This window comes from Panicum virgatum, unplaced genomic scaffold (assembly GCF_016808335.1).
Source record: "Panicum virgatum strain AP13 unplaced genomic scaffold, P.virgatum_v5 scaffold_3456, whole genome shotgun sequence".
NCBI lineage: Eukaryota > Viridiplantae > Streptophyta > Magnoliopsida > Poales > Poaceae > Panicum > Panicum virgatum.
The window spans coordinates 25,911-45,562 of NW_024376324.1; positions in this window are offsets into that span (position 1 = coordinate 25,911).

The following is a 19,652-nucleotide window of genomic DNA, read 5'->3' on the forward strand; positions in this document are numbered from 1 at the left end:
GCTCATGTCTTATCCAAGGTATCTAGTTCAAAATATAGTGCCTTGCTTGGATCTCGTGCAGTCTTGATAGGGTCTAACGGAACAGAAGGCCGGCGAGCTTCTTTTCTTTTGTCTTTTTAGCTTTTGGTGCTGCTTAAGGTACTGAGAAGTTACCCTGCATCAGTTCTTACTACTCGCTAGAGCAGACATGTTCCCTTGTAATGACGGGGGTATGCAGATAGGATTTGGAGGCATCATTGAATCAGCTTCATCACGAGTCACAGTTGCATCTCGAAGTTGAAAAAAAAGAGCTGAATAAGGTCAAACATAGACCGAAGATAAGAAGAGCTGTTGAGCTTTCATATAGTAAAATAGTGAGTACACTAACCGGTTGGTAATACCAACCGGGACCAAATGGATTGCCTACCACGTCGGGCCTCGCAACCCCTTTGGTTGGTCACTGGTCCCGGTTCCTGGCCTGGCGGTCCCGATTGGGAAACCGAGACTATTCAAAATTCTCAACTGAGACATATCAGCCTTCCTGTAACGGTGAGTGCAACTAACAATTGAGGGAAACAACTAACAATTGAGGGAAATTTAAAGAATTCCGGCTATGCAGACTTGTTGTGGGGCCTACTAACAATAGTAGAATTTAGAAAAAAAGGAAAAGTCCAATTTACACCTTCCCGTCAACTACAAACCGGATAACGGTGCCATCCAACTATTGAAACCGGATAAATTATTTAACCTCCTGGGTGGTCAAAGGTAATTTTCCAGTTTGTCGAAAATTCGTAAGGATACTCCAGTATTTAATATCTAGTTATGATTGAGAGGCAATTTTTTTCACGTGTTGCATCCCACCCTCAACTCCATCTTGAACGACATTCCTTTGTGAGTAAAGTCCGTTTTGCCCCTCTTAACATGTGACCGAGTTTGAAAAATCCCCCTACCTCAAAGATCAAACAACCGCACCCTAAAAACAGGACAAATTACTCCCATTGACCATTTCAATGCAATGTGGTTTTGCTAACGTGGACGATTTGAGAGTTTATGGACCTAGGTGAATGATCTGAGAGTTTAGGGTGGGTGGACGATTTGAGAGTTTAGGGACCTAGGTGAAATCTCGAAACAAGTTTGGGGACTCGGGGCTATCTGCATATCATTTCAGTTTCACTTCTCAGACCTGCATATATATGTCTTGCTCCGTTGCTTCTATGATGAATATATGTTACGTCCATACCTCATATTGATGATCCTGACTATAAAACACCCTTATAGATACCAGTCTCCTGTAGGTATATATGGAAGGTGTCAGGAAAGTTCCATGGACTAACCATGACTCTGGGCTGACAAGAAACTGTAGAAGTTGTGACGTACTAGAGGGGATCTGTCGGCGTTGCGGACTTGGGGCTCCAACTTTTGTATCTTCTTCGCCTGCGATATGCTTGTATTTTTGGGATCGCTCTTGTTGGCGCTCCAACTTCTTCGAAGTCCTTTGCTTGCAACATGTCTGAACTGATCGTGCGTGCAAACTACAAAATATCGAAAGTCATTTTTAGGCGATATATACATACGACTGAAGAACGTCTTGAAGCTAGAAATACTGAAATTTTCCTCCCTGGGATTATTGTCCTGTAGCTAAAGTGTACATTTTGATCTCCTGGAATTGGAAACACGCCAACCTGTTAAATTCAGTGCTCACCCTCGATACATAAATATCCGTTGCTTCATGCATGGCTCCCGTTATATATACATCCTCATGCATCATGCATATCTCCTGTGTCCATCAAAAACCTTGCGCATGCATGCTAATCTCATGTGGAGCATAGTTCGTATAGGTATGGAAGGCACCAGGAAATTAAATCAGGTGCAGCTTGCATATTCTTCCATATTTCATTACTTGATCTACTTACTGCTGTTGTCACACCATATGACGACGTTCCCATCTCCACTTCCGTTTTCATCCATCTGCTGCTGTCGAACCACCAATCCACCATAGGTAATTGATTGTAATTTCATGAACATTCGTGTGCCTGCTTGCGCTACGGCTTACAATTACATGTAAACCTTAATTAATGATGCGTAACATGCATGCTCATGTGAGAATGACACTGTACATACGATTCTAATGATAAAAAAAATAACCAGAAAATATGTAAATGATTTACAAACAAATAAAAAATGTGCAAATAAGATCTAAATGGCTCCTTGACTTGCTTTCTCTGGACATTCGCAAGTGTGTTGTCTCTCAACCAGATTATATTTTTTGCAGGCCACCTGGCAATACTGTAATGAGGAGTAATTTTCTCATGAAAAACTAAACTATTTTGATTTGGGTGATTCATAAATTCGGAGCCAGATAAAACGGTAATATTGATGAAAATGTTATATGTCCAGTTTCTATTGAAAAGCACCTGAAACTTGTTGCTGTACTGCTAACAAGAGTTTGCATTGCATTCTTGTGTAATATCTTCCCAAATTAAACATGATATATATATATTGGAGATTACTAATTTATTAAACATAGCATACGCCATAGTATATGCTGTAATTAACAACCCAGCCTTGCATTGGTACCAACGAGCGTGGCCATTTCTAATCGTTTGGTACCTACAGTACTATGTCATTAATTCCTATTACAATCAAGCCATGAATCTTAAAGCAATATGGTGTGTACGCACGAGTTGTTGGAAAAATTAGACTGAACTAGCAGTGCAAAAACATGTTTAATTTTGTACTTTTGTGCAGTCCTTCACTTCAAAAAGACCAGGCTCCTTCACAATTATGAGTCGAATCATGAACCGCCGGGGCAGCAGGCATGTTGTGTCCAATAAATTGGGAGTACATAAAAGCAGCCGTAGTCAAACCAACCGAATTTTTCTTTTGTCACATGCATTACGCTTGATAGTCCAGAACAATATAAACTCCATTCCATGAATGGCTGAAGTCGCCTTCCATGAAATGAGGACGGGATTAGAAGGCGTTAGGAGTGTTCAAAATGCGTCATTGTGTCATTCCTAGCAACATCAAGATTGTCCTTCACATAATCTCAGGGGATACAGAATTAGTCTTATTTCAGAAAGTGATCATATATATATATATATATATATATATATATATATATATATATAGAGAGAGAGAGAGAGAGAGAGAGAGAGATGGGGTGGGCAGGCCAGCGCGGTGGGAGAGGGGGATCTGGGCCGACTGGGCTGCGCAGGGAAAGAAAAGAGAGGAGAGAAAGGTGGGCTGGGACAGAAAGAGAAGGAGAGGAAGGAGAAGAAAGTTTTGTTTTTTCAAGCACAAACATCATTTGAAAATTATTTTGAATTCAAACAAAATTTAAGTTTTGGATGTTACAACCGCTCACCATGGATGCTACACAACAAATTAAACATCATTTAGATTAAGGTCCTGCGCGTCTATCAACCATGAATTATTTCATCTTGCACCTGATAATTTCGTTTTATGATATGCATGAAATGGACCAAATAAATGCAAAAAAACACTAGCTTGCATTATTTGTTTTCAATTAAGATTTCATTTAATTTGGCCAATTTTGATGTCCAGGCACCGTCATCATTATTACTGGTCACCCCTTCACTCCAAATCTGCTGGGTCTCGCTCTCGTCCTCTCTCTTCTACTCGCACTGCCTGTATATTTCTTACCCAAGCTAGCTAAAGCTCCCACATATGGATGATGCAAGTAGCCACAGCTTGGGAGTGACTAGTCATAACACTAGCTTGCATTATTTGTTTCCAATTAAGATTTCATTTAATTTGGCCAATCTTGATGTCCAGGCACCATCATCATTATTACTGGTCACCCCTTCACTCCAAATCTGCTGGGTCTCGCTCTTGTCCTCTCTCTTCTACTCGCACTGCCTGTATATTTCTTACCCAAGCTAGCTAAAGCACCCACATATGGATGATGCAAGTAGCCACAGCTTGCGGGTGACTAGTCATCCAGTACTTCATTCTATAACTTATAGGATTGAGACGCGGAGAATCCTATCAATTAATTATCATGCATCATGTACATTTTGATCTCCTGGCAGTACGATCATTGTCCTCCCAGCACAGCTACTCCACGCCAGCCCATTAAATTTAGTTAGTGCTAACCCTCGATATAAAAATATAACTTCCGTAGCTCCATGGCTCACTCCCATTATAGGTCGGCGTGCATTTCAACGACTTTCCATCAAAAATCTTACCCATACTAATATAACTGTAGGTACGAAAGGCACCAGGAAATCGAGTGCAGAGTGTCCCTTGCTATTATTCAATGAACATTCCATATGCGGCTCTCAGAACACCGTTGGCGCGCACCGGTGATGCATGAACATTCGTGTGACGGCAATCTTCCGTACGAAATACTTCATGATACGTAACATGATGTATATCTGCATTTGATCGATTCTTTGTCTCCCTTTGCTCAGGAGATAATGTCCAATAATAGAATTCCCAAAATAATGGGGTGGGATTTTTTATTATCTCTTACTAGTATGAAACAACGTTGGCTACTCGTTAGCAGTGAATTCATGGTCTATTTGAAGTCCTTGCGTGGAAGCAATTTTAGAAATGAATTATATGTTATGGACCTTTTTTTTCTCAAATAAATGCCTTATATCTCAGCAACTACAACAGAACATGCCTTTGATCCCTCACATTTGTCCCAATCACAATTAGACTCGGGACTAAAGCCCTCTTTAGTCCCGGGTCCAGTGGCTAGGGGGTTGCAAGGACATTTGATCCCAGTTGGTGACTCCAACCAGGACCAAAGGTCCTGGACTTTTAGTCCCGGGTGGTAACACCAACCGGGACTAAAGGATGACCCTTTGGTCCCCGTTGGTGATTCCAACCCGGACCAAAAGGGTCTTTAGTCCCGATTCGTGGTTCCAACCAGGACTAAAGCATTCTTTACAGGTTACTTTAAAAGGAAAGCATCACATCCAAACCCACAAAGTGCTTTGTAGGTGGGTTGGCAAGGACTTTTTACGCGAGGTCAAAGGTCATGGGTTCGAATCCTAGTGGGTGCAGAATAATTTTTTTTTGCATTATACTTACCCTTTGGTCCCGGTTCCCACACCCGGGACTAAAGTTCCGAGTCTTTAGTCCCAGACTAGTAGTCCCGGTTCCAAAACCGGGACCAAAGGGCCTAAGGAACCGGGACAAAAGGTAGATTCTGTACTAGTGAGCTCATTGTTATGTATTCCCGGACAACACACTTGTGAATGTATAGATTTTTTTTTGCAGACAACCAGGCAAATGAGATGACAAACTATTTTATTTGTGGTGATTCACAAATTCGGAGCCAGATAAAACTGTAATATTGACCAAAATGCTAATGTTCAGTTTTTACTGCTCAAAAGCACCACAAGCTTGTAGTTGTTGTACTGCTTTGAAGAGCTTGCATTTGTTGTGTAATATCTTTCCAAATAAACATGATATATTTGAGATTACTAATTTATCAAACATAGCATACGATACGACAGAGTATATGCTGTAACAACTAAGTGCCAAGCCTGCATCGGTACCAGCCAATATAATGTGGCCATTTTGTCTAATCGTTGGTACTATACAGTAAACATTTCCTTTTACAATCACGCCAATGTGGTTTGCATTGTAGGAACTGTTGGAAATTTGACTTAATCTGGCAGTGCAAAAGCATGTTTTGTGCAGTCCTTCACTTAAAAAAGATCAGTCTCCTCGCCGGTTAAGTGCCGAATCAATTTCATTATTGGTCGAATCATGAACCCGGTGGGCAGCACAGACATGTTCTGTCCAATAAATTGGGAGCTATACATAAATGCAGCCATAGTCAAGCCGACCTAATTTTTCTTTGTTACATAACGCTTGATGGTCCAAAAGAATACAAACTGCTCATAATCTCAGGGGACATAATTAGTCTCATTTCAGAAATGTGGACCATAGTATAAGCTATAGTAATGTGTATGCTTGGTGCCGTGACATTATACGCTCCATAGATGTGACAAGAAGATCAACCAGGGTGCTAGCACAGGCAAAGGCTAGTGTGTGTGTGTGTGTGTGTGTGTGTGTGCGCGCGTGTGTGTGTGTGCGTGTGTGTTAAGAATTCAATCTTGCTTCACCATAACTGAGTGTGAGGGTATGTTACATATACTTGATGTAAAAAATAGAGACGCTTCATTTTATTTTTCGCTATATTTAGAGATGTGACAAGACCATATAGTAATGTTTGGATTCATATACATACCAATGTTCGTACACCGCTCCCCTGGATCCTACACAACAAATAAACATCCTTCAAATTATGGCCCCGTGCGTCCAGCAACCATGAATTATTTTGCATCTTGCACCTGATAATTTTGTTTTATGGTATTCGTGAAACAAACCAAAAGCAAAAAGTCACTGTCTTGCATTTTCTGTTTTTCAATGAAGATTTCATTTAATTTGTTTAATCTTGATGTCCACGCGCCATCGTTATTACTGGTCACCAACTCTGGGTCTCGTCCTCTCTCTATTCTACTCGCTCGCACTGCCTATATATTTCTTACCCAAGCTAGCTGCTAGCTAGCTAAAGGCTCCCACATATGGATGATGCAGGTAGCACACCCACAACTCGGGGGTGACTAGTATATACTCCCTCTGTTCCAAAATGTAGGTCGTTTTGGCTTTTTTAGATTCATAGTGATTTATTAAGTATCTAGATATAACTTATGTCTAGATATATATAGCAAAATATATGAATCTAGAAAAGTTAAAACGATCTATATTTAGGAACGGGGGAGCATATCTATCTAATATACGTAATGGAGATATCTATCTAACATATGCATGTGTGAACCTGATTGTGAAGTGTATGTAAGCATGTGTGAAAGCAATTGTGGTAGCTTATTCTATCAATTTGATGCTGATCGGTTCGATTTCTGAACCTAATGTATATACATATCTAGTGTGTGAATATAGCATGTTATCGTTCTCTCATGAATGGTACAATATCTTTGCTCTACACTAGCACAAAAAAATGATGTGACAACAACAATGAAACCGAAACAATAATACCCCTGGTGTTCAGATATATACGGGGACGGGAAGGAGAAGGGGGGCAGGGGGTTGGAGATGGGGATGAGAAGAGAAGAAGGTTCTGAGGGGCATCGGTGGGGAGATAGGATAAGGACGCACGAAAAAAATCTGAGGAGATAGGAAGACAGATCACCGTCGGTTCGTAATACGAACCGTTGGTGATGTTTCATATCACCGCCGGTTCGTAATACAAACCGGCGGTGATGCGCTCGCAGGCCATCACCAACGGTTCGTACCACGAACCGGCGGTGATAGGAAGCATCATTGCCGGTTCCAACGGCCACTACGGCCACTTGGTCTGGACCCGGCGGTCATACCACATCACCGCCAGTTCGTGTTGAACCGGCGGTAATAGCCTGTTTGCGATGACCAATTCTCTAGTAGTGGCCCATAGCCGCCTCATTCAATACAACTCGATGGCAACGGAGGTCCATGGGACGGAGTTCGATCCGAGCACGGGGCCCATTGATGGAGAAATTGTCATGAGGGTGGGAGCAGGTAAGAAGTATGGCCGGTACTGGATCGGCGACAGCGTAATCGACACGGCCAGTACTCCCACTCGCGTAGATTTGAGCTAGGAGCACCAGCTCAAGCCCGGCCATACGCCCACGGCCAAGCACTACAGAGATGCAGCTAGCGGAACTGAAGGTTATTTCTATTTCATTCGTTTTTCCTTGATTGTTAAAGATGTTTGTTTTGAATTCTAACCATTTAATAACATATTGTAGGCCCAAATGCAAGTTGAGTTCCAAGCACAGCAGGAGGAGCAGGAGGCGAAGTGGCAGGCCGAGCGGGAGATGATACAACGAGAGTTTCAACAAGCACAGGAGGCCGACCGCTAGAAGCTGGATCAGGCTCTTCAGTACATGCAGACTATGGGCTCGATGATGGGTCTTTTGCCGCCTCCATTCACTCTGTCTCCTCTTCCTTATCGTGGAGCTACTCCTACTCCTGTGAGTGACTTCACATTCTTCTAGTTTCATTTACCATAGTGATTTAGAAATTCGAATGATAGCAATTCGAATGATAGCAAACTCTAGCATGACTTATAGCTAAAGACTTAGAGCTACAGACTTAGTAATTAGCATGACATAGAGCTAAAGACTAAATTAAATCTTAGTGAGTTGCATTGATTACTTTGGGATAACATAGCTTAAGTAACAAAGATAGGCATTATTGGGCATTCTGCTCAATATGATGTAGCTTTGAACTAATAACTACCACAGCTTAAGAAAAGTGCGGCGAAGTTCGCGGGCGGTGGTGAAGTGCGGTTTTTGGTGATGCCGACTGGCGCTTAGAAACAGCAGTGGCTCTACTTCCGTGGTCTCAGTATGCTGCTTCCAGCAGTCGTGGCAGGGCTTTGCAGTTTTTTTTCTTGTATAGGAGCTGCTTGTGCTGGAACTTGGGTTTTTGCGGGAATGTCCTTTGGGTTGTGTTTGAGCAGGTCCAATCGTTCTAGAGCAATTGTGTAACAAAATATAGTTCAAACTAGAGATGTATGTGATCATGATACAATAATTGAGCTGGCAAGCTTAATCATCATTGTGGTGGCTAACACACATAATATCTTCAATAATTATGTGCAGCCTCAGTCGGCGGCGTCCAATGATGGGCCAGTCAATCAAGAAATGTCGCCTCAGCAGAACGCCGCAGTAGTGTGGATGGCTTTCACGCAGCGCTACTCGCAGCCTCCGCCGTGGTCGGTGCCGCCATCGCCGTCGTCTGCCCTGTGAGTAGCATGAGCTTTGGACTATATGCAAGTTTGCACTTCGACTAGTGTATGGAGTAGTGTATGGACTATATATTGTATGGACTAGTGTATCGACTATATCACTACAAAAATTCTGTTGATCCATGACGATTGAATTTCATCACAGATCACTTAAAAACCATCATAAAACAGTATCTATGACGATCTCAAATAACGTCATGTATTGAGCATCACAGATCACACCTCGTGACGTTCCTTAAATTTTCATCATAGATTGTTTGATCCATGACGTTTTAAAACCGTCATGGAATATCCCCGAGCCCCCGAAGCCCAACCCAAGCCTGTTTTCTATGACGAAAATTAACGTCACGAACAGTATAATTTTCGTCACAGATTTAATTGTCATGTCACACAATGGTGACATGAAGGATGACGTGGCTGTTGACTTGACGATGACGTGGATAGTAATGATGACATGGCTGCTGACATGGCAATGATGTCGAAAGTGACGTGGCAATCGCATGTGATGTGGCAAGTGACATCAGCAGCACAGCCCACAAGTGGATGGGCCCAATTCAGAGTGGGCCATCAAATTGGGCCTAATTTCAACCCTTTTATTAGAATAGTCATTACAGCCCTATATACCAAAACTGTAAGACCATTTACCAAAGCATCAAATCAAATACAATATCGTATGATTTACATTGAGAAGCACCTCAAAATTTACATGCAAGTTACATTCATCTTGCATCAAAAGCAACACTAGAAACAAAAACATCAAATATTCCAGCATTTGCCTTCAAATTTCCAATCTCTTCTCACTGTTTGTCCCTTGTTCTATTTCATCCTAACATGAAAAGAGCACATTGTCAAATATTAATTAGAGGACAATATTTGTATTTGTGATGGAAACTACTGAAACTAGCAGAAATTCACATTGACAAATATTAATCAGAGGGATATTTGTGATGGAAATTACTGATACTAGCACGAACTGGTTCAATTATAACAGTGGAATTAATGTTGTAGACTTAATTAAAATACACTATACCATAGCCCCAATATCCCATCAGACATCAGTTGCTATAAGTAGATAAATACCGATGAACCATCGGTCGGTAAAAAGTTCTAACCAACAATCTGTCGGTATTTCAATATTTCCCGACCGAGTATGAGTCGGTACAAATATTTACTTATAGCGTCGAATGATCAGTCGGCAAAAACTGAAAATTAGATCCAACTATCCATCGGCATTGTCATACTGGGCCTTGGGCAACAGGCCCATGACCGAAGCCAACCGCCCAGGATATGTTTGCATCTCGAACCCTAGCTTGTCCTGAGTCCCTCACTCTACAGCCGTCGTCGATGCTCGCCAAGGGCCATGGCCCCGCGCTGCCACCGGCCGAAGAAGCCCCTCGCCGCAATAGGACTTCGATTAGAGTTAAAGATTCTATATTAACCTGGCCACGGATCCCAGCAATATGGAGCTTTAGCCTATATATCCCTGCTGGTACCTGTAGACCACATTGCTTGCACTTGATCAGCATATCAAATTCCAGAGAGCACTAGCAGTAGCAGATCAAATAAATAGATGATACATATGGATTTACAATATCTCATGACTACACATTAAAAGATATCACATAGGTAAAGAGGCCCAAAAAGGATAAGACATTGGGCAAATCTTAGTGACAAGCAAACTGCAATATGACTCTTTACTTTAATTGGAGAATGCAAGCATGCTTGCCCAATAAATCATTTCTCCTCTCTTAGAAATCAGATGTCGATAGTAAATTGATCCAAGTTCAACAATCATGTGGACTGCATTTCATTTGCATACTAAACTTAGAACTCAAATGGATATTACCAGTCATGGATGATTGAAACAATGAGCTAAATAAAATTATTGCTGCCAGCCACATATGTATAAAAGGAATGATTATCCAAGTGTTACTCTGCATGAAAGTGACTGATCAAAACAGGAACAAAGACAAATGATCTTCATTTCTTGATATTTTGTTTCTATTACTATGTTCCTTCATCCAATCTGTTGACGTCCCACAAATCATATCTAGTGACGAGGTAGAGTAATAAGAGCAGAACTCAAATCTAGTGACGACTCAAAATTCAGTGACGTGCAGATTAACAAGAGGTGTAGATTAACCTGGATAGCCATGGAAATCAGGGGCTCCCATTTCCATGACGAGGGGAGGGAGTGGAGCCCATCGGGCACAGGCAGCAGCGATGACGCCGGCTCACGCACTAGGAGGCCGGCCATCGCGTCGCCGTGCCGGATCCGGGAAGATCCACTCAATTCTTTCACAGATCAAAGGAGAAAGTGAGGACAAGCAGATCCACTCGATTCCTTCACAGATCAAAGGAGAAAGTGAGAATTCTCACGAGATTTACATGTAATCCCATGAAATTAAATGTTGAAAAGGAAGAAATCGAGAGGGGTACAAAGATTACTTGCCTTTGCATCACGAGATCAACAAAATTGACGCTTTGAATCAAAAAACGAGGGGCGCGGCGCCACCGCTCCCAGGAAGGCCGACGCACCGCCGCCCCACTTGTCCCGCCCGCTGCCCTCGCCGGCCCCGTGCACCGACGCGCCGCTGCCCTGCTGCTCCGCGGAACTACACCGTCGACCTCCGCTGTCGGCCTCCGCGCCCCTGCTGCACCGCGGATCTGCGCACGTGGCCTCCGCTCCGCCCGTGGATCTTACGGCTCCTGCTTGCGAGCCGCGGAAGGGAAGGGAGGGGCAACGACGGGGAAGGCGAGGAGGGGCGCGGCCAGATATGAATGGACAGAAATTGTTGGGCTGAACGGGCTTTCTCATACTTTGTCTGTCAAATGTTTTTCTTTTTATATTTTTATTTTATAACACCATTGTAAAGTAACATGTTCAAATAGTTATCTTATAGACACCAATATATTTTTTATATATAGTAAACTTTATATAAATTTTCTTCTACAAGTATCGATAATTTTACAACTTATTTACTATTTTTAATTGTTTAAATTGAATTTCTGTGAGTTTATATGCAACTTTAATATAAAATAATGAGAATAATATCCAAAAAATCCCTCAAAATATATTTTAAGTTTCTCTGTTCTATTATAGCTCATATCATGAAAATAGTTGAAAATTTCAAATGTTTACTAGGGATAAGTCAAACGTCTACTTGCAACTTTATTATAAACTAATGATAATAATATCTAAAACTTCACTGAAAAATTCTGTAAATTGTTATAGAATCATTTTATGAATGTATAATCTTGACATAAATTTGTTTTAAAATTTTATGATGTTTGAAGTATACATTGTTTATAATGGATACATCTCTCACAAAGTATGCTGTAATTCAAGTCAAAACTTTGAGATTTGAATACCTCATCATATTTTTGAACTCGTATGCACCTCATATTTGGACACAACCTTATTATCACCATATCATTAGAAAATATGAACTTACGTTACCAATTTTTATGAAAAAACATATTTTTTTTCTACTTTCAATTTAGGTGGAAGAAAACAAGCCGTATGAAAAAGATCCAGGAAATAGTAATTAACATAAACAAATGCCATTACATGAAAGATCATGATTTTAGAAAAGTTGAGAAAAAGAACCATCAAATTTGGAGTTGTTATGAGGGAGAAATACCAATTATAAAATTTAATTGCAGATTAAAAAGAAAAATATGAATCAAACATCTGTACTTCATTACAGACTACGTTATAAATGACTATATGAGTGTTTTGTTACCCATTATCTTCACAAGCGAATTCCTGGCGCGCTGGTAGGGCACCCTTTTCTCATCTCCGTGAACCGGGTTCGAATCCCCACTACTCAATGCATCTCTTTTTTCTCGGAATTACAATACGCGATACTTGTATAAATAAAGAAATACCAGTCAATGTCAGAACATAAGATGCAGCCCAGTTGGTAAATGTTTTGCGCGTCTAATGCTCCAGGCCACGGTTCGATTCCCTATTGCCTCACTATTTTTCTCTTAGCAGATCTATTTTCGCAGTAGTTAGATAAAACCAGATAATAACTCGCTTAGTCACAAACAGAGGCGCAGCATACTGGTAACACTTGCGTTGGTTCGAATCCTGGTGGCGCCGTTATTTTGCCGAAGTGGTGTGGTGGTATTTGCGCTCTCCTTGTTTCCACTTTTTATTTAACACTAACCTTTTTTTCGCACACCAATTTTTTTCCCAATCACATATGCATACTGCGGGAGGATAGGTTTAATGCCAAATTCAAATTTTTTTCAATCACTTTTTTTTATTCAATCACATATGCATGTACCACGGGAGGATAGGGAGCGGAATAGGACTTAGTAGAATGTTGAAATTTGGTTTGAGGCTTTTAGTTTGCTTTTCATGTGCGCTGACTAGGCTGCCACGTAAGCATCAAATAAGAGAAGAAAAAACTTGAATTAAAAATGAAAATGTCAAAACATATAGTTAAAATAACTATGACGATTTTTTATGATATTAATGTTAAAACATCATGTTTTGTGGGCTCAATTATGACGAATTCGATAAAACGTTATAGAGTTCTAAGCCTAGGGTCCATACCTTCAAATTCGTCATAGATTGTGTACAATAGTGACGCTCCATTAAAATGTCATAAAATTTTCGTCATAGATCACCATATTTCTTGTAGTTTATGCAACTCTGCATTTTGACTGTGGTATTGTATCGACTGTTGTATGGAGTTGTATCGACTATTGTATGGATTTGTATCAACTATTGTATGGATTTGATTCGAGTATTGTATGGATTTGTATCGAATATTATCTGGATTTGTATCGATGTATATATGAACTGTATAAGCTTTGTATATTTGATTGTGGTCATATATACGCCATTAATAAAAAAACAGCCTGAAAGACACCTTTGCCGTGTGCCAGGGCCAGGGCACACGGCAAAGGTGCCATTGTTTGCCGTGTACCAGGGGCGTGACACACGGCAAATGTGCCATTGTTTGCGGTGTGCCAGGGGCGTGACACACGGCAAACAGCCTCTTGTTTGCCGTGTGCCAGGCCGTTACGGCACACGGCAAACGCCCTTTTCAATGGGGTTCCGAGCACTGCACTTTATTTTGCCGTGGGCCCAGAAAAGCACTCGGCAAAGTGTTTGCCGTGTGCCCGAAATGTAGCACACGGCAAACAAGCTCTTTGTCGGCCGTTGTATGCCGTGCGCTGTTTGCCGTGTGTTATACTCGACAAACACTTTGCCGAGTGTAAACCTGTCTTTGCCGTGTGCCCCTGGCACACGGCAAACATGCACAGTCCCGTGGTCTTTCTCATACCGGAGTATGTAGTGTAGCCAACATGGCATTACGCTTCGCTGGAGCAACTTCAGATGTTGCAACTTGTAGCCTACATACTCACCCTATGATCTACCTGTTGATTGGCAGGTGCAGGCATGCCATCTTAAGAAGTTGTGGACCAAGGGCTCCCTAACATTGGATGGTGCTCACTTGTATACACACAGTCATCCCGGTTTACGTATGAGGTGAGTGTTATACTTCGCTCAGGTCCTTTTGTGATGCCAGTAGACATTGCGAATGCCTTTTTTTCTCCTTGGAGGACTACTGATCTTTTTTTTATGTGGCCTTTGTAGAAAAAATATGTTCAAGATCTTGCCAAGATCAAACATCCAGAAGATATCACTTTTGAAGGTTCTTGTTGGCTAGATGCCCTCAGATGCAACCAAGTTGACAAACAATGATTGCAGAGACAAGGAAGGCGTTCACCCATGTACTTCAGTTTGAGATGCATCGCATCTTTTGAATTTTTCCTCTAGACGACTAGGAACAGATACCCTATGTTAGTACACAGAAGTATTATCCGCTAAGGATATTTTGCAATCCAACTTTGGAGTTCAGTGGTTTTGCACCGATACATTTTTTAATGTATTTTTGGCGCTCGTTAAAATGCTTGTCATCATCCTAATCGTGAAAGCCTAAATGTGAAAGGGAAAGAAGTGCGTCAGTCATCACTTTGAGTAACAGAACACCTCTCGACTAAAATCGTACTAGCTTTGCAAGCACCCCATATATTCTGCTCAGTACCACAGTATATTAAGTAAGTTGTCAACTAAAATCTTATCTCACATTATGGATCTGAAAAAACATAATGTCCTCTCTTAATATAAAGATGCGCAACTCTCCTGTGTGTTCGAGAAAAAAAACGTATGAGTCTTTACCATTAACTGACTTGAAGATCTGCAAAATAATGTTGACATTCTACTTGGAACCTGCAGAAATTCGATACAGATGAATTAGAATATTTTTCGAGATATGATTAACTGAAAGAAGATTAATCCGAAGTCAAAAAATAAGATAATAGTTCAGGTATGAATTTGCCATATAACGCTTAATTAGCAGGTCGGCTGCATTAACAGGTTTTCGAGCCGGAAGTTCGGATGCATGTTTATATATTTGTAAAATTGGTAAATGTGATGTCATGTTGTTTGTATATTTGTAAATATATTATTATAGCTAAATAACTTTATTATATGATTGCATTTGACTTTTAGTTATTTTTCAATATTCTTTGAATTCGAACACGACCAATGGATGGATAGTACTGTAGAGCTCAGGTACATGTAGCAATTCCAAAAGAATAATCGGTAAATAACAAATTAAATAAAACTGGATATGGGAGAAATGAGGAAACACTTTGGTACCGGTTAGGAAGACCAATCTGTATCAAAGGGGCTTCTCGCATGCGTCAGCATGGCAGTCTCTGAGGTACCGGTTGGTCATTCCAACTGGTACCTAAGGTGGTCTTGAGCACAGAATAAAATACCTGGTGTCCTAGAGCAACCCCAAAGGTCCCGGTTTCGAGGTACCGGTTGAAAAACTTTTCTACCGGTCCCTAAGGATCTTTCCAACCGTTGCCCATAACCCTTTTTCTAGTAGTGCTAGGCTAAGTAAGGTTAAAGCCCAAACTAGAGGTTACGTTAAGTTTAAGCTTCAGGTTATTGCAATTCAAATATAAACCACACAAAAAAGTACAATTGCAAACCAAATAAAATCCAAAATCGCACCGGCAAAACCATCTTAAAAATTTAAATTTAAGTTCGGTGTAGTAGCGTTGACTCCATTATTCTACGTGCTGGGGACCTGATGGTTCATGACACAGATGACGAGGGATTAGATCCGGTATGGATGAGACGCTCTCTCCAAATATTGAATGACCACAAGAAATAGAAGAGACAAACTGCACTATTCATTTTCAACATGTTACATTAGATTTTTCCGCACAATACCTGTCTGTTGTTTTTGTCCATGGTATCTAATTATAGCACCAACAAATTGTTGGTTACTACTCACTATTCTAATAATATAATAAGGTCATGACCTTAGCTACATGTTTACTGTCCCTTTTGTCATATTTATAGATTAAAATAATGGTTCCAGAAATTGCTGCCGGTTTGTAGTTCATGGACATAGACTATTTATACTATAAGAACAAAACTTCATATAATGTTGGCAAAAAAGTATTTTAGTGAATGCTTTGCTGCAAACTTATATCAGATCAATTTCCTTTTTTCAAAAAATGTGCTAGGCTATTATTTTTCATAATGTTGTGGTACATTTTAGATCTCATATATAGCACTGACATGGGATGATAAACAAAGGAACCTCTTTTTGGACACTCATTTATTTACATAAAAACTATCCACATATATCCGAAAATCTCTTTCCTGACTTAAACTATATTAGTGCTCATATAATCTGAGAATAAAAATTGTAATGAGAAACAACTCCATGCTTGTAGCCCTGCAGTGATATATGCGCCGGAGCTGGTATATATACTATTTATATAAATCTGGTGACCTTATCCAAGAATTAAACAGTGTCTTCAGCTTCTTCAGAAACACATTTGGTTGATGGTAAACAACAAAACCCGTCAAATATGTAAACAATATTTATTTCCATTTGGACAGACAAAAAAATCAAATTTAAACAATATTTGTTTCCATTTGGACAGACAAAAAGAAAACCTGACCGTAATTTGATTTTTTTGAATCAATTGATGGGTTTTGTTGTTTACCATCAACCAAATGTGTTTCTGAAGAAGCTGAAGACACTGTTCAATTCTTGGATAAGGTCACCAGATTTATATAAATAGTATATATACCAGCTCCGGCGCATATATCACTGCAGGGCTACAAGCATGGAGTTGTTTCTCATTACAATTTTTATTCTCAGATTATATGAGCACTAATATAGTTTAAGTCAGGAAAGAGATTTTCGGATATATGTGGATAGTTTTTATGTAAATAAATGAGTGTCCAAAAAGAGGTTCCTTTGTTTATCATCCCATGTCAGTGCTATATATGAGATCTAAAATGTACCACAACATTATGAAAAATAATAGCCTAGCACATTTTTTGAAAAAAGGAAATTGATCTGATATAAGTTTGCAGCAAAGCATTCACTAAAATACTTTTTTGCCAACATTATATGAAGTTTTGTTCTTATAGTATAAATAGTCTATGTCCATGAACTACAAACCGGCAGCAATTTCTGGAACCATTATTTTAATCTATAAATATGACAAAAGGGACAGTAAACATGTAGCTAAGGTCATGACCTTATTATATTATTAGAATAGTGAGTAGTAACCAACAATTTGTTGGTGCTATAATTAGATACCATGGACAAAAACAACAGACAAGTATTGTGCGGAAAAATCTAATGTAACATGTTGAAAATGAATAGTGTAGTTTGTCTCTTCTATTTCTTGTGGTCATTCCATATTTGGAGAGAGCGTCTCATCCAGACCGGATCTAATCCCTCGTCATCTGTGTCATGAACCATCAGGTCCCCAGCACGTAGAATAATGGAGTCAACGCTACTACACCGAACTTAAATTTAAATTTTTAAGATGGTTTTGCCGGTGCGATTTTGGATTTTATTTGGTTTGCAATTGTACTTTTTTGTGTGGTTTATATTTGAATTGCAATAACCTGAAGCTTAAACTTAACGTAACCTCTAGTTTGGGCTTTAACCTTACTTAGCCTAGCACTACTAGAAAAAGGGTTATGGGCACCGGTTGGAAAGATCCTTAGGGACCGGTTGAAAAGTTTTTCAACCGGTACCTCGAAACCGGGACCTTTGGGGTTGCTCTAGGACACCAGGTATTTTATTCTGTGCTCAAGACCACCTTAGGTACCAGTTGGAATGACCAACCGGTACCTCAGAGACTGCCACGCTGACGCATGCGAGCAGCCCCTTTGATACAGATTGGTCTTTCCAACCGGTACCAAAGTGTTTCCTCATTTCTCCCATATCCAGTTTTATTTAATTTGTTAATTACCGATTATTCTTTTGGAATTGCTACATGTACCTGAGCTCTACAGTACTATACATCAATTGGTCGTGTTCGAATTCAAAGAATATTGAAAAATAACTAAAAGTCAAATACAATCATATAATAAAGTTATTTAGCTATAATAATATATTTACAAATATACAAACAACATGACATCACATTTACCAATTTTACAAATATATAAACATGCATCCGAACTTCCGGCTCGAAAACCTGTTAATGCAGCCGACCTGCTAATTAAGCGTTATATGGCAAATTCATACCTGAACTATTATCTTATTTTTTGACTTCGGATTAATCTTCTTTCAGTTAATCATATCTCGAAAAATATTCTAATTCATCTGTATCGAATTTCTGCAGGTTCCAAGTAGAATGTCAACATTATTTTGCAGATCTTCAAGTCAGTTAATGGTAAAGACTCATACGTTTTTTTTTCTCGAACACACAGGAGAGTTGCGCATCTTTATATTAAGAGAGGACATTATGTTTTTTCAGATCCATAATGTGAGATAAGATTTTAGTTGACAACTTACTTAATATACTGTGGTACTGAGCAGAATATATGGGGTGCTTGCAAAGCTAGTACGATTTTAGTCGAGAGGTGTTCTGTTACTCAAAGTGATGACTGACGCACTTCTTTCCCTTTCACATTTGGCTTTCACGATTAGGATGATGACAAGCATTTTAACGAGGGACAAAAATACATTAAAAAATGTATCGGTGCAAAACCACTGAACTCCAAAGTTGGATTGCAAAATATCCTTAGCGGATAATACTTCTGTGTACTAGCATAGGGTATCTGTTCCTAGTCGTCTAGAGGAAAAATTCAAAAGATGCGATGCATCTCAAACTGAAGTACATGGGTGAACGCCTTCCTTGTCTCTGCAATCATTGTTTGTCAACTTGGTTGCATCTGAGGGCATCTAGCCAACAAGAACCTTCAAAAGTGATATCTTCTGGATGTTTGATCTTGGCAAGATCTTGAACATATTTTTTCTACAAAGGCCACATAAAAAAAAGATCAGTAGTCCTCCAAGGAGAAAAAAAGGCATTCGCAATGTCTACTGGCATCACAAAAGGACCTGAGCGAAGTATAACACTCACCTCATACGTAAACCGGGATGACTGTGTGTATACAAGTGAGCACCATCCAATGTTAGGGAGCCCTTGGTCCACAACTTCTTAAGATGGCACGCCTGCACCTGCCAATCAACAGGTAGATCATAGGGTGAGTATGTAGGCTACAAGTTGCAACATCTGAAGTTGCTCCAGCGAAGCGTAATGCCATGTTGGCTACACTACATACTCCGGTACGAGAAACTCTACGGGACTGTGCATGTTTGCCGTGTGCCAGGGGCACACGGCAAACAGCGCACGGCATACAACGGCCGACAAAGAGTTTATTTGCCGTGTGCTACATTTCGGGCACACGGCAAACACTTTGCCGAGTGCTTTTCTTTGCCCACGGCAAAATAAAGTGCAGTGCTCGAAACCCCATTGAAAAGGGCATTTGCCGTGTGCCGTAACGGCCTGGCAC